Raw genomic sequence first — 15629 nt, 5'->3', positions numbered from 1 at the left:
TGTAAGAACGGTGGGGACATGGAGCTGGAGTGCTACAGGTGTGTTAGATGCTGTTGTCAGGGGCCACCAGACATGGCAAACAGCTGCTTTGAATTGCTGCTCTAGCCCCTGCTGCAGAGAAGGACCCCTCTGCCCTAGTCCCTGCTGCAGAGAAGGACCCCTCTGCCCTTGCCCCTGCTGCAGAGAAAGGGGAAGGAGGAGAATGGTCCCCAGAGTCGCCGGTACCACCTGCAGGCCAGCGGCTGGCACAGTTGTGAGCAGGATGCTAGCTGACAAACTACACAGTCACCGGGCATCTCTGGGCAGGTTTGGGTAGCTGAGATCCCTGGCTCACTTCAGAGGATTATAAAAACTTGGCTGGGATCTGCTTTTCCTACCCAGCTGCACCCAAGGTGAATCTAGACCACAGGAAGATTTGGGGGCACTCTTTCAATCAGGGTTATGATTCAAGTTACAGAAAGAGACTGAATTATTATTGAATCATTAACTATTTATGGAAGTGAACGAATTCAGCATGGCATACATGTGGAGGTCTGAGAACAACCTGCAAGAATCAGCCCTCTACTGGCACCATGTGGGTCCCAGAGAGGGGACAGGTCATTAGACTTGGCAACAGGCACCTTTAACCATTAAACATCTTATCAGCCCATAAACAGAATATTTAAGAACCTAGAAGGGGGCAGGTGAGATGGCTCAGCATGTAAAGGGGCTTGCTGTCAAGCCTGACGATCTGATTTCAAGTCCCAGGACCTACAAGGTGGAAAGACTGACTCCGGCAAGTTGTGCCCTGACCTTTGCATGTGTGCATGCACACACACACACACACACAAACACATTAAATACAATGTAACAAGAACAGCAGCAAGAACCACAAAGAAGGGGGTGGGTTTGGATTTGGATCTGGGAAGAGTTAGAAGAGTGTAGGGAGGTGAATAAGAACAAAATACATAATATACAAGTAGGAAATCCCCAAAACTAACAGAAATGTTGTATTATAAAAACCAAAAGAGGGCTAGAGATGTGGCTCAGTGGGTGGAGAGCTTACTTAGCATGCCAGAAGCCCTGGCTTCTACACCCACTGCCATACGAACCGGGCACAGAGGATTCCTGCGCGTGGGAAATGGAGCTACCAAGGTCATCCTGTTCCAGACTGGCCTGAGATCCTACGTGAGAGCCCATCTAAATCAAAATGGCAGAAACCTCAAGGCAGACTTTGACTTCCACGGTCCTTTACTGTAGTCTCAGAGGTTAAGAGAGCAAGTTCTAGAACAACCAGGGCTGGAACACAGAGAAACCCTGTCACAAAAAGTCAGGATGTTTGTGTGACGGGGGAGGGCAATAAAGGGAGGTAGAGAGCTCCAAAGTTAGAGGGGACCAGCAGGGGGACCAGAGTCAGGTTCTAGCATACACTGGAGCACACACGTATGTAACACACACACACACAGTGGCGAGGGACTCTCAAATCCAGAGCACGGAGCACTGAGGCTGTGGCATACAGAGAGCCTGCAGAGGGCAGAGGGAACCCTTACCACAGGTATGGAGGAGGGAGGGGCCTGCTGGCCGCTCCTGCCTGTCAAGTTTTCTTCATTCCAAGATGACGAAACCAGCTCCTGCCAGATTGCCTTTTGGTTGCATACCCTCTTTGGGTACATGGTAAGGGGAGAGTTGGGATAAGAGGTCCCTCTTCTAGATGAGAGCAGAATTTCCTCTACCAGAGAAGGCAGCCTCTGACTTAGGGGGACAAAAGATACAGGACCATGAATTTCCACTGAGAGAGATCTCAAGTGGGAGGAAAGTTCCTTTTGAATTGTTTTCCTGTTGGGGTAGGGTCTCCTATAGCCCAGGTTGGCCTAGAACTGCTTTCTACGTAGCTAAAGGTGACCTTGTACCTTTGTTATTTCTTCATCCACAATGTCACCATACCTCCCAGATCTTTCTTTTAATATGATTATTACATTTTTTACTTCTAGTGTGTGTGTGTGTATGTGTGTACATGTGTATGCATGTGTGGGTGTGTAGAGGTCAAAGGATAACCATCAGAGGGCCAGTTCTCTTCTTCCATTATGAGGGTCACAGGGACTGAACAAGCCACCAGTTTTCTTCTTGAATTAAAAAAACTGGAGGGTTGGAGAGACGTTTCGGCGGTGAAGGCACTTGCAGAAGACCGGTGTTCAATTCCCAGCATCTCCATGGATACTTGGAAGCTCTGCACAAACTGTATCACCACTTCTGGGCACCCAACGCCTTCTTCTGGCCCCTGCTGGCACTGCACACACATAGAGCACAGACATGCAAACAAAACGCTCAGACTTAAAAATAGACAAATACTTTAAAAATGTATGTGGCTGTGTGTGTATTTTCATTCCCAGCTTGTCCTTGCCCCAGCGCCCTTAGCTTTGCTTCTCTCAAGCCACACAAGTCTGTGCCTACTTTCTTCTCAGGAAGAGCGAGGAGGTTGTACTAGGTGACCTCCACCTTCTTTCCTCTCTTTAAATTTCCTTCTGTGAGACTTGCTGGACTCGTTTTACCAGCCCTACCTTCTCCCCAGCGCCTTCCTCAGCCGCTGCTCCCACATCTGACTCCAGAGGGCGCTGCAGACGCGCCAGCAGTGCGGTGGGCGGAGTGATGACTCCAGCCTCGCGGCGATTGGTTGCTGCCCTGGGGAAGAGGGCGTGACGAGTGCCTGGCGGGGGCGGGAGCGAGCGGCGCGGTGACGTCAGCGGGCCGGGGGCGGGGCCTGGGCTCGAAGCGTGTGACGCCGCAGGCCGCGGCGGAGCTGGGGATTAATGGGAAAAGTTTTGGCAGGAGCTGAGGGATTCTGCGGAGCTTGCGGGACGGCTGCGGCGGCAGCGCGGGAGGCGACCGGGACAGGTCCGTGCGGGTCGGGAGAGGTCAGCGTGGCCCGGGCCGAGGTGGACGGTGGGGTCGGAGCTCCGGAGGCTTCGTTCCGCGGGGCTTGCGGCTCTTCTCTCTCGGCCTGTGCTCTAGAGGCGTCACCGCCGGGGTCCTCAGGACGGAGACCTCGGTGGCCACTCCAAGCCGGCGTCCCTGCCTCCTCCCACCCACCCTGACCCACTCTGGGGCCCCGTGGCTTCATCTCCTCCCGATTCCCGGAGAACCTCATCTCCACCTCCCCTCTGACCTCTTGCCGAGTGCCTCTCTGGTGCCCCGCTACTCAGCCCTCTTTGGAGATCCTCCTGCCTCCCTCGACAGCCTCCCATCCTTGCCCTGTCGGTCATTGCTCTCTCTCTCTCCATCTGCGTCCCCTGTTTCTCCAGTTGTCTGATCCCTCCCCATCTTCCCGAGGATGTTGTGAGCCCGTCCGGTTTGTCCAAACCTCTTTTATCTTGGCTACCGGCAGAGGCCCTGCTTTTGCCCGGCTCTGATTTCCTTGGTAGCAGCCCTGTACTTTTCACCTCTTGTCACCCGACCGCGTTCTTTGCCTCTGCTACGGCTAGAACCCAGAGGTACACGATAGGCTTCTGTTTTACATTCGGTTGAGCTGGGAGGACGGTAGAATGGGGTGTTGACCATTCTTGACCAGGTTTGTTCGGGTGGGAGGGATGTCCAGTTGTTAGGCCCTTCTAATCTCAGCTTTACAATACTTCCCCTTTATGGGTCTGTTGACTTCCAGGAACCCTTGGGGAGAGCCGGCTCGGAGTTGGGTGTGCGCCAGCGGTAGCCGGAGGCCTCATATAACTCTTTTCCCCTTCCAGGAAATAGGATTCATTTGGGATATTATGGAACCCATTTAAACCATGACACTTCAAGCTATGTCTGCCCTCGCTCCTCCTTTCCACGCACTGCCCTATCCCAGAGAGCTAAGAGAAGCTGAGGATGCCTGTGGTCTTCAACTTGGATTTTCTTCCCTGTACTGGTTCTTGGAAGCCTTTTTGGTTTAAAAGTTACACTTATTAGCCGGGCGGTGGTGGCGCACGCCTTTAATCCCAGCACTCGGGAGGCAGAGGCAGGCGGATCTCTGTGAGTTCGAAACCAGCCTGGTCTACAAGTGCTAGGTCCAGGACAGGCTCCAAAACCACAGAGAAACCCTGTCTTGAAAAAGAAAAAAAAAAAAAGTTACACTTATTTATTTGTGTGGGGTGGGGCATAGGTAGGTGTGTGTAGGTCAGAGGACAGTTACCGGAGTTGGGAGTTTGTTGTCTCATTCTATCGTGTGGGCCCTGGAAATAGACTCAGGACAGCAAGGCTTGGTGGCAAGCACCTTTACCTGCTGCTGAGCCACTTCACCAGCCCCAGAATACGTTTTCCCCCTCCCTGTTTGCGTTTTTAAGTGGATTATGGGCCAGCTAGCTAGCCCTGGGGCTGTTGGGCATCTGTACCCTTTTGTCTTGATGTCTTGGGTAAAGGCCACACTGAATTTCTGTTCTCTGTCTTTCACTGACGGAATGTGCCTTACATATTGGTCACTGGACATGGTCTCTTAGTGCCTTTTCTTCCTTTTCCTGGACAGCTCCACTTCCTGTGGCTGGGAGAGGCAGCCGATGTCGTTCCTTTTGCCGCCCAGGTGTGGTCGGGGGTATTGCCTTGGTATCTGCCTGGGCAGGCTGTGGGCTTGCGCCAGTGAGGCCATGTGAGGAACTTGAGTGCTTGCCTCCAGCACATGAATCGTGGTCTCCGATGTGTCTGGGCTTGGGCCCCTTCATTAGGCCCTGGACCCCTGGAGACATCCTCAGGAAAGAATGTATACCTGTTTTTACTCCACCTGATCTCGGCAGACTCTGAAAGTGTGACCCACTCTCGTCTTAGAAGTGGGGACCCATGGTTACGCTGGTACCAGGTCTCTGGTCTCCCTCTCTTGAGGATCGTGCTCCCTGTCTTTGAGCCAGAATTGGTTACAGAACAGGCAACCAACTGAACCAGCTCAACCAGCCCTTACAGTTTTGTAACCTTGGTGTACACTGACCCTTTTCCATGAAAGCAGTACAGTTGTGTGTGGCTTGTGGTTGAGCCAGTCTCCTCTCTGCTGGTACCCAAGCCTCCTCTGTGCAGCGATGGATTCAGGCAAGTAGAGAGTGGGTTAGAAGAAATCTTCTCTTCCTATGAAAAACATCCTCCAAGGTTTTTTTAAAACTATCTTTTACATTTATTTATATTTGTTTATTTTGTGTGAGTGTGTGGGACCAATTCTGGGAATCTCTTTTTCTCTGTTTTATGGGTCCCAGGTATTGAACTCAGGTCACCAGGCTTTACGTTAGCCTCCTACCTGGTAGCAGTCTTCTGCTTCTGTTTTGAGAGCTGGTATTACTGGGATACACCCCGCCCCAACCTCGGTCATTTTTGAGGGGTGCAGTTGAGTGCCTGGCTATGATTAGTCCAGTCTCTGGCTGCCCAGAGACTCTGCCCGACACTCTCTTGGTGCATGTTGTGTGCACCACTTATGTACTTGGTGCTATGGGTCCTCAGAGGTCAGAAGAGGGCGTTGGATCTGCTGGAACTGGAGTTACAGATGGTTGTGAACCACTCTGTGGGTTCTGGGAATTGAACCTGGGTCTTCTGAAAAAGTAACAAGTGCTCTTAACCTCTTAACCATCTCTCGAGGCCCCCACCTAGCACTCTTGAGAAGTCTGCCGCTGTCCTGTCTTTGCTTAACCGACAGTGACCGTGTTCTGTGCTGAGGTCTCCCTGGGAGTCTTTTTTTTTTTTTTTTTTTTTTTTTTTTTTGGTTTTTCGAGACAGGGTTTCTCTGTAGCTTTGGTTCCGGTCCTGGAACTAGCTCTTGTAGACCAGGCTGGCCTCGAACTCCCAGAGATCCGCCTGCCTCTGCCTCCCAAGTGCTGGGATTAAAGGCGTGCGCCACCACTGCCCGGCTTCCCTGGGAGTCTTTTTTTTTTTTTTTTTTTTATTCTTTTTTAATTAAGATTTCCACCTGCTCCCCGTTTCCCATTTCCCTCCCCTCCCTGGGAGTCTTGAGCACAGAGCAGGGCCCGTCCTGGCAGAGCCTTGTAAGCCCTAGCTGCGTTGGCCGGACAGCCTCCTGGGGGTGCGTCCATTCTGTGGCCTTCAAGGAAATAGTTGCTTTCCATTTGGTAATTTTTTTGCAGATTGTGGGTCAGTGCCTATTTTCAAGGTGCAGGTGGATGAGCTGTTGCCAGTGGCACCACCTGTCACCTCCATAGTTTATTGGACTGTCCCCCATTCTGTTTGGGAACTTTTCGTCTTGCCTTTTCTCTGCTGTGCTCTGGTATATACCTAAACCACCCAGGAAAAGCAGCCCATAGCCCTCCTCCCAGCCCCGCCTATGGTCCCTTACTCTCTTCCCCAAAGGCCTGGTAGGATAGTCAGTGTGGAGACTAGCCTGGGAAGCTGGTAGGCCTCTATTTTGGACAGAACACAGCTGCCCGACTGTTGTGCAAACTGTCCCAGGACTTCAGCCTGGCATGTCCTGGTACAATGAGACCCGTGGTTTCCATCAGCTTCAGCTGAGTCCTGTCCTGAGGCCCACCTTCCCAGGGTGCTGCTCTCTGCATGGTTGGGGGGTGTTTGTCCGCTGGGGGACCCGGCAATGCCAGGACTAGTTCCCTGGTACTGTCCACATTGGGAGCCTTCCCGCCTACCCAGCACTCACACAGACTTGTCTGTCTCGCCAGACTCTGACTTGTTTTATGTCTGAAGCCCTGTGCCCAGTGCCCTTGTCTGTGCCATGCCGTCCCAGATTGCCCTGTGACTGTTTCTTGGAGATGGTTTCATGTCGCTGAGCATGCTTGTGTGCTGTGTTAGAGCCGGGGAGGTGTGGCTTGCCATAGCGGTAGGATTCCAGGGTGTCCCTAGCTGGAGCCTGGCAGGGAAACGGGCCTTCAGCATCTGGTTTTAGGCGTGTGGGTCTTCTCCCACAGCCTTCAGAACTTGGGGTGTGACTCTGGTCTCTCTGCATGTTCCCCTAAGGAATCTAGTGTGACTCAGGGCCTCTCCTTTTATGAGCAAATGGGGTGTTGGGCATCTCCTCCCTACCTTGCCAGCTCCTTCCGCCCCACCCAGGTAAGCTCAGCAGAGCCGGTGTCCACTTGCTTGTAAGTGCAGACTCCATCCAGGATTGGGAAATATTTGCTGACTCAAGCTGAGCTCGACAGTCTCTTCGGGTGTGTGTATGTGTGGTGTGTGTGTGTGAAGTCACATGGGACCACTGGTTTTTGAGTCCCACTATTGTGTTAAAACTTCCTAGTACTTTTTTTGGACCCTGGCACCACTGAGGTATGGACCTTGGTTCCTTTCTGTCTTGCAGTGCTGCGCAGCGGTGTGGGCATGCACGTGACACTCACTCAGTGGCTCCTGCTCACCGACAGATGAAGACGAACCCACGGTAAAGGTAAAGCCCTCTGCACTGACTAGGGCATCTGGCTGACGGCCTCAGGCTCCACCGCAGGCCGAGTCCCCTCTCATAGCATCTGCACCATCACTGAACTCCAGTGGGCGCTCGTTAGGGTGTGTGCGGCATATGGAGGTCTTTAGGAGTGTGGGGAGTCTCGCCGTTGTACCCACTGAAAAATAAACTCCATAAGAATAGGGATTTACCCTTGCTCTTCTTGTGTCTGAAGGACCACCTGCTACAGAGGGCGGTCAGTGTTTGCTGAGTGACTAAATGAACACTCTTGCTTCTCTGCCACGTGGGTACGCCACAGGTCCCCAAGATGCCCCTCATCATTTTCTTCCGTTTATGCCATAGATGAGTCGCTGTTTGTTGTTTTGGAGACAGAGCCTGGACATGTACCCAGGCTGGTCTGGAACTCCAGGTCTCCTTGCTTCTCCTTCCTAAGTGCTGGAAGTGGAGACGCACGCCATCACATTCGCTGGGGTGGGGCGGGGGGCATGATAAGGATGCTTTACCCCTGCCCCCACGTCTGTGGGGCAGAAACAGGGCTCTTCCTTCTCTGCTGGGTGTCTGAGCCCTCAGCAGATCCCGACAATGCTCTGGGCTTCTCGTGCTGTTTCTCTGTTCTCAGGATGCCTGGCAGGTTCCAGAAACTCTCAGAAGGGGCACACCAGGGAGTTTGATGGTCATTGTCTTGACTGTTTGGCAGGCTGAGTTATGGCGGGTCCCTGCTGGGGGCTGGGGAAATCTGGCCCTGTTTTAATCTCTGATGTACAGCAGGGCCAGGAGCTGTTTGTGGGCTCCACTTCCCTTTCTCTGCCTTCTACACCTGGCGGATTTTCCTGTTGCCAAGGCTGGTGATCAGCCTGGGTCTGTCTGTCTGTCTGTCTGTCTGTCTGTCTGTCTGTCATAGGGATCAGCTTGTTTGTGGATCCTTCTGGAAGGTCTGGGGCAAGAGCCCCTGCAGTTCTCAGACCCACATCCAGCCCCTTTGCTCTGAAGGGCACGTGAGGGAGGAGGAAGAACGGGGCAGAGGCTTCTGAAGGTCCCAAATGGGATAAGGAGGAAGTCCTCCAGGCTGAGAGAGCTGCTGAGCTACGCTGGTTTCTGTCACGTGTGTAGCAACAATGTCTGTAGTTCAGCTGCAGCCTTCATCTCCTCCCACGGAGGCTAAGTTTGAGCTGCATCTCATTTTCCGTGTAAATCTTAAGGGTCTGCGGCTGTTGCCTCTTAAGCCTTCTTGCCGCTTCCTTGGCCCAGGTGCTCTGAAGGGGAAGGTGATTTAGACATAGTCCTCGGTTGCCACCCCTCTTCCAGGCGCGAGGAGCCTGGCCGAGGGGAGAAGACATGCCTAGGCTAAGTTTTCAGATTTTAGGGAACTGGCAGGTACCCAGAGTGTGACTGTCAGTGGATTTATCTTTAGACGGCATCCCAAGGGCCAGACAGGCAGCTGGGCTTTGAAGTCCCCATGCAAAGTAGTAGTTTTGAAACTTCTGTCCTCAGCATCCTCCCACACACCTCTTTCTTGACCCTATGTAGACCTGACTGGCCCCAAACTCACAGTGATCTTCCTGCTTCTGCTTCTAGGGCGCTAGAATTAAAGGTGTGAAACCCAACATCCAGCCATCTTTAAGGTTTTTTTTTTTTTTTTTTTTTTTGCTTGTTTGTTTTTAGAGACAGGGCTTCTCTTTGTAGCTTTGTAGCCTGTCCTGCCACTCACTCTAGAGATGAGGTTGGCCTTGAACTCACAGAGATCCTCCTGCCTCTGCCTCCTGAGTGCCGGGATTAAAGGCATGTGCCACCATCGCCCAACTTAATTTTTTAAAATTACGTTTGTTTGTTTGTTTATTGACTGTGTGCTTGTGTGCACATGCTCACCGTGTGTGTATGTGGAAGTCAGAGGACAACAGCTGCTCCTAGCATGACAACTGAGTTCTGAGCACAGGTAGCCCAGATTGAGAGTACTGAAGAGATGCTTGGTCTTCTTAGAAGACAAGGCATCATCTTCTCTGATCTTTTGGGCACAGGACCAATTCAGACCAAAGGGAGGATGACACCAAGATGTGTCTTGGAGAGACGTGGAGAGGGAGAGGTGTTCTTGAGCTCAGCCACTGCTGTGGGGAGGTCACTTCCAGAAGGAAAGTACTTTCTCACTGTCTCCACTCTGGAGCAAACCTGTTAGGAATTCACTGCTAGGTTCGTCGAGGGTGTTGAGTCACAAGGGAAGGTGTTTGTGTCCAGCTTGGGCAGTTCTGGAGACGGAGCCCTAATACTGCACAAGGCGACCGGGGAGGAGGGATGGAGGTGGGGCTGGGAGGACAGTACAGGGGTCTCGGTGGGGGAGGGAGTTCTTCCCCGCTTTGATCTTCGTCCCTGTGGGTGCAGCGACTGCACTGGCTTTGATCTACACACCAGTCATATAAGTGCCCAGAGCGCAAGAGGGGATCTCCAGCCCCACTCAGGGTTATTGATGCATGGGAGAAATAATAAAAGGGTCTATACATGTTAAAAGGCAGCAAATTTAAGCTTTATTCTCAAGGCTAAGACACATATAAAGCTAAGCATTTTACTAAAGAACTGAAAAGCCAGGCAGACAGAATAATTGTTAGCACCATTTGTTAATTGTTTCAAGTGTACTTAAGTTTCGGACCCTTAAAGGCAGGGATAGGGGCTGGAGGTAGTTCAGTGGTTAAGAACATTTGTTCTTCCTGGGTTTGATCCCAGGACCCACATGGTAGCTCACAACTGTTTGTAACTGTCCATAACTCCAGTTCCAGGGGAATCCGGTGTCTAACCTTTTAGTGTACCAGACATGGAAGCACTACACAGACATAGCAAAACATAACACTCATAGTCATGAAATAAATGAATCTTAAAAAATATTCTTAAAAAGCAGGAACAGTAGCCAAGTGTTGCTAAAGTTTCCTTGAGAGACTGGGACACTCCCACTATGGTCCTGGTGACAAACCATTGTGAGAGTCCACCAGCTTCACTCTAGGAAGCAGTGAGTTTATTAGGCTTTACCTGCTGAGCATGGGTGACCTTAAAGCAAGCACAATAGGTCTGCACCCAGTGTGGATGATGGCTGCTCCGTGGCTGTCCCCTCTCCCGGTCCTTCACCATCTGCATCCTCTCACTGTTCCCAGAGACCTTGAGATGGGGCACTCAGGGCAGACTTGCATACATATGCCTGGGAGGGGTGTCTGGGTACTCAGGTGAGGGTCCCGTGACCCTCCCCTCGACAGTCTGCAAACCCAGCCGTGATGATCCTTGGCAAGCTGGCCCTGGCAAACTCCTGAAGATGGCAGCAGTATGGGCTGGAAGACAGTCCTGTATAGCACAGGTCTGTGACCCAGACATGTGACCCAAGTACATGGGGGCGGGGGGTGGAGGCAGGAGGATCATGTCAGGAAATTTGAGGCTGACCTGGGCTTTGTGGGACCAAGCCTCAAAAAAACAAAAGGAAGAAGAGTTTGAAGAGACGAGAGTGAGGCCATGTTGGGGAGTGACAGCAAGGGTCAAAGGTCAGGAAGCAGCCTGAAGCAGGGACTGAAAAGGACAGGCTCTCCTGGGTTTATTCCCCACCCCCCCAGTCAGCAGCCCTGTTCCAAGCTTGTCCTTTGAAGAGGCGTGTGGATTTGGTGCAGGCTGACGGAGAGCCACCCTTAGCTGCCCTGTTAACCACGATTTTCAGTTTACTGTCCTTAGCCTTTCCAGCTTCTCGGGGAGGATGGGGAGGAACCACAAACCCCAGAGTGTCCTCTTCTGTAACTGGGCTCTGAGTGTTGAGGCATCTCCTCCCCCCCGTTCAGGAGTGACCTTTGGAACTGTCTTCACTACTTGTCACATGGCCTTGGGGACAGGGCAGCATACAACAGTGCCCCTTTCTTGCTTCCTTATCCCATCTTGCGTACCTTGCGTCAGCCCAGCCAGCCGTCCTCAACAGCTCTCTTGGCATCATTACTGAGTTCTTCACAGCTCATCTGGATGCAACTCTGGAAGCTGCTGTCCTTGGAGGGCACAGCATCAGGGAGCTCCTGGCTGTGGGTGTCCCGTATGAGACTCTTATGGCTTTCCTGTATGATCCTTGGCACAACCTCGGCACTTCCCGTGTCCAGGAGTCCATGACCTTTGAGGCTCAGAGAACTTGGCCTCCTCTCAGCAGCTGCGCAGGCCAGCCCACTTCCCAGCTGACACCGTAGCTGACTAGGCCTCTCTCACCTCACAAACACTGCGCTGGAATTTTCTGGAACTCAGAACACCACTCATCTCCATTTCCAAATAAGTGAGGTTTGCTTTTCCTCAGTTTCCCTAAATGCCTAAAGCATTTTTGAGCTTGTGATTAATTTTTCCCCTCTGCCTCTGCTTCAATATTCTTGAAGCTCGTTCCTCAGCCTTCTGGGTGTATTGGGGGAGTTTGTGGCCCTCTCTCCTGGGGGACAGGGTAAGCAATACATGCCTCTTGTCTACCAGGGTCAGTAGCACTGCCCCTCTCCAGCTATGGAAACCCAAGAAGGTCTCCAGACATCGCCAAGTGTGCCTTTAGGGCCACAGTCAGCCTGACCAGTGTCTCTGACCGGCTGGACACACTAGGTAAGGAGAGCAGACAGTCCTTGTGTGGGAAGCCGACCCTTGTCACCTCAGCAGGTACTGGGCGGCTTTGGGAAGCTGGGAAGTGGTTTATGAAGAGTTGCGTGCCTCAGGGATAGCCACGCAGCAGAGGGTCAGCGCCTAAGGCACAGCCATCTCCCTGGCCACACGTTTCTGTGCTTTTCCAAACTGTTTAGTGTCTGCAGAAGCCACATTCCTGAGACAGCTGGTGACATTTGCTGTGCACATTGCCCTGCACTGACCAACTCTGGTGCCTTTATGGCCAAGGATCTGGGCACTCTGGCCATCGTGGCCCATCTAAGCCCTCTGCTCAGGCAATGGTGCTGCTGAGAGAAAGCGCCCATTACCCTGGTCGACGGGTTGACTGGCCCAGGACAATCTGACAGCTCACTATCTGGTAAAAGCCCTGAGGACAGTGGGGAGAGCCCCTTGATGTCAGCACACATTCTGCAGTGAATCCTCAGGAACTCCTGGGGAACTTGGAGAAAACCCCCTCACTTCCAGAGAAGCCCCCCAAAGCCTAAATGTTAAGGCTCACACAGCTCTCCCTCCCCCCACCCACATAAACAGTGAGCAGGTGGAGCCAAAGGAAGAAACCGTCTGCAACCAGACTCCCAGTCTGGACAGGACCTGTGTTCCTTCTGACTCTGTGAACCCCTGAACCTGTCGCTGCTGTGTGGCGACCTCGCGGAGTTTGCAGGTGTGACTAAGCTAGGACTCTTTCGTTTGTTTTGTTTTTTTGGTCTTTTGAGACAGGGTTTCTCTGTGTAGCCCTAGCTGTCCTATAATTCACTCTGTAGACCAGGCTGGCCTCAGACTCAGAGATCCGCCTGCCTCTGCCTTCCCAGTGCTGGGATAAAGGCTTAAGCTAGGGCTCTTGAGCTGGAGTGATTATTCTGCAATTCCTGACGGGTTCCCCATCCACCGGAACAGGCGTGTGGCCTCTGTGCCAGACGCTATACTTCTGGCTTTGAAGGCAGAAGATGAGGCCAGAAAATGTGGGGAATGCAGTTGTGTCTGGGAAAGGCAGTGGAAAGGGCTCTCCGAGGACCTTCGGGGAAGTGTGGCGCTGCCAGCACTCTGATTCTGGTCCAAGGAAACTGGTTTTGGCCTCCTGACCCCCAGATCTCCAGAGATGAGTATTATTTTCCCGCCTCCTTCCTTCTTTGTAGAACATCTGCTGCTTTGTACCCAGGAGTGTCACCTGGTAGACACACCTGGCAGTAGCCTTCCCTTCCCAGGTCAGCACTGGTGTGGGGGTGCGCCTGGAGTGGGGTCTCAGCTCAAAGCAGGCAGGCCTGGGTTTCCGGGGTCTTCACCTCCCTCAGCTAGAGGCCTATGAGGAGACTAAGCCCAAGGAAGGCCCTCTTTTTCCACTCTTCCCCAGATGCCCACCTAAGATACTGTCTCAGCCCCTGGTCCTTCCCTCCTGGCTGAACAGCTGTTTTCCCTGAGCCTGGTAGCCAGGGTGTGTGTGACTATATCCTGGGTCCCCTTGAACAACTGTGCGCTCCCTCTCCCCATCCCCACTTTCATGCTGGGCTTTCCTCCCTGTCTCCAGAAGTGGAGCCTCCCACCCAGCCCTGTAGTAGTCTCCTTCCTGCCTCTGGTCCTTGGGCATCTGAGACTCAGATCCCACAGGTCAAAGGTGGTCAAGCTGAAAAGCCACCCTCCCCCTGCATGGTGACCCCACCTCTATTTCCCTGGCCATTTTTATAGTAACCTCCACTGTCAACTGGGGGCCAGAGTACAAATTGCCTACATGTATTAAATCTTCCTGCCTGTCCCTGACTTCATATTTTCTGGTAATGACCCCAGATTGATTCTTATCAGAAAACAGAACCTTCAGTAGCAGGGTGGCTAACATGGCTCACTTGGCAAGACCCTGGGTGGTCTCCTCTGGGTGGGAGTACTGGGGAAGGAGGGATAAGGTGGGCTTTATGAGCGAAACCATCAATAATCAATAAATTGATCAATAAGTGTTTTTTTGTTTTTTTTTTTTGTTTTGTTTTGTTTTTTTTTGAGTCAGAGTTTCTCTGTGTAGCCCTGGCTGTCCTGGAACTCACTCTGTAGACCTGGCTGGCCTTGAACTCAGACATCCACCTGCATTCCTAAGAGCATTTGCAGCAAGTCCTAGAATTCCCCATCACAGTGTCAGCTGGAGATAGTTCTCTGTGGTCTGACCCTACATGCATGGAGGAGGGTTGTCAACCCGACCCCACCACTGTGAGGGCCACTCAGTTCATTTTCTCTAATTGAAAAAGAAAATTAGTTTTGATTAAGTGATTGATTGATTGATTGATTGATTGATTGTATAGAGATCAGAGGATATCCTGTGGGAGTTGATTCTTTCCTCCCACCATGTGGGCTGGGGGCTCAAACTCAGGCTGTCAAGGGTGGTGGCCATCTTCTCAGCCAGCCATCATTTCTTAGTTCACTCCTGTATGTGCCCTCCCCCGGAGAGAGGTGCGGGTAGACCGAGCGGGGGACGGGCAGGCTGAGCAGGGCTTGGGTAGACAAGCGGTGCCTTCCCTGAGCTGGTTCCCCTGGGAGCGTGGCTTGCGCTTGCCTCTGTCCACCTTCTCCCACCACGATCCCATTGCTCTGTCCACCCGGTGTGCTCTGGGAGTTGAAGATCTGCAGTGCAGCCAGCTCTCCGCCCTGGACAGGGTTCACTGGTCACTCTTAGTGATCTCCCCAGAAACCAGCACCTTGATGGAACCCCAGTGCCTCCCCCAGAGCTGTTCAGCAAGCCCTGGTCAGGTCAGAGATGGCTAAGTGTCACCCAGTGTGACCCTTCCATGGAGTGGTCCTCTCTGGGAATATTCAAGGGGAGCAATGTAACCAGCCTTTTTCTGTCCTGCCAGCCAGCTCCCAAATAATGACACGGAGACTTTATTAATTATGAAAGCTGAGCCATAACTTAGGCATGTTTCTAACTAGCTCTTATAACTTAAATTAACCCATTTACTTTAATCTATTTTCTAGCTCATGGTATTACCACTCTTCCATCTTGTTCTTCCTGTCTCTGGCTGGCTTCTCTGCTTCTCTTCCTCCCAGAGTCCTCTCTGTGCTGGAAGTCCTACCTATACTCCTGCCTCACTATGGCCATTTAGTTCTTTATTAAACCAATCAGAAGGCGCCTTGGCAAAAACATCTTCACAATGTACAAAAAGATTATTCCACAACAGCGCAGTCCTTCCCAGAAGGACATCCAGGCCAAGGGCTCCCTTGCCTTGACTGTGAGCTCAGTGAGGAAGACAGACTGGCTTTGGTGAGGCTTTCCCACTGCGCGCCCTCTCCCCCCTCCCCACCTCCGCACCTTTCTCCTCCCACCTCTGGCTGGTACCTGCCACGGTGTATGATGGTGTATGATGGTGGACTTGGCTGTTAGATGGTGACTTCAGGAGTCCCCTTGTTCTCAGTCCCAGGAGCTGTTGGTGATGGCTGTAGCTGGGTGGTGAGCCGAGCACCCAGTGCCACTTACACGCCTCAGCTGTTTGATTGCATTCTACCTGGGAGTGTGAGTGTGCACGCATGTGACTGTGAATGCATGCGTCACTCACAGATGGTAACATGCTGGCTGTCACTGATTCTCAGAGCCATTGAATGTTTCTTAGGAGGCACGGACAGTGAATCTGATTGGTCCAGTTGGAAATCACCTGCTTGACTCACTAGCCTGGTGCTGGTT

General features: G+C 52.3%; 1 protein-coding gene across 2 annotated transcripts in view; it reads left to right on the top strand.

Annotated features, from left to right (window-relative positions):
* The first annotated feature begins 2729 nt into the window (after nucleotides 1-2729).
* Ppard (peroxisome proliferator activated receptor delta) overlaps nucleotides 2730-15629 on the top strand; it is a 70423-nt gene continuing 57523 nt past the window's right edge. The window contains exons 1-2 of one of the 2 annotated variants that reach the window (XM_057751492.1): nucleotides 2730-2871; nucleotides 7241-7318. The gene's annotated coding sequence lies outside the window, so the exon portion shown is untranslated. Of the gene's footprint in view, nucleotides 2872-7240; nucleotides 7325-15629 lie in introns of both variants that reach the window. The other variant, XM_057751491.1, reaches the window with a different exon arrangement.

This window comes from Chionomys nivalis, chromosome 19 (assembly GCF_950005125.1).
Source record: "Chionomys nivalis chromosome 19, mChiNiv1.1, whole genome shotgun sequence".
Classification (NCBI taxonomy): Eukaryota; Metazoa; Chordata; class Mammalia; order Rodentia; family Cricetidae; genus Chionomys; species Chionomys nivalis.
The sequence above is the reverse complement of the archived record's forward strand: the minus strand, read 5'-3'. Positions and strand labels throughout refer to the sequence as shown.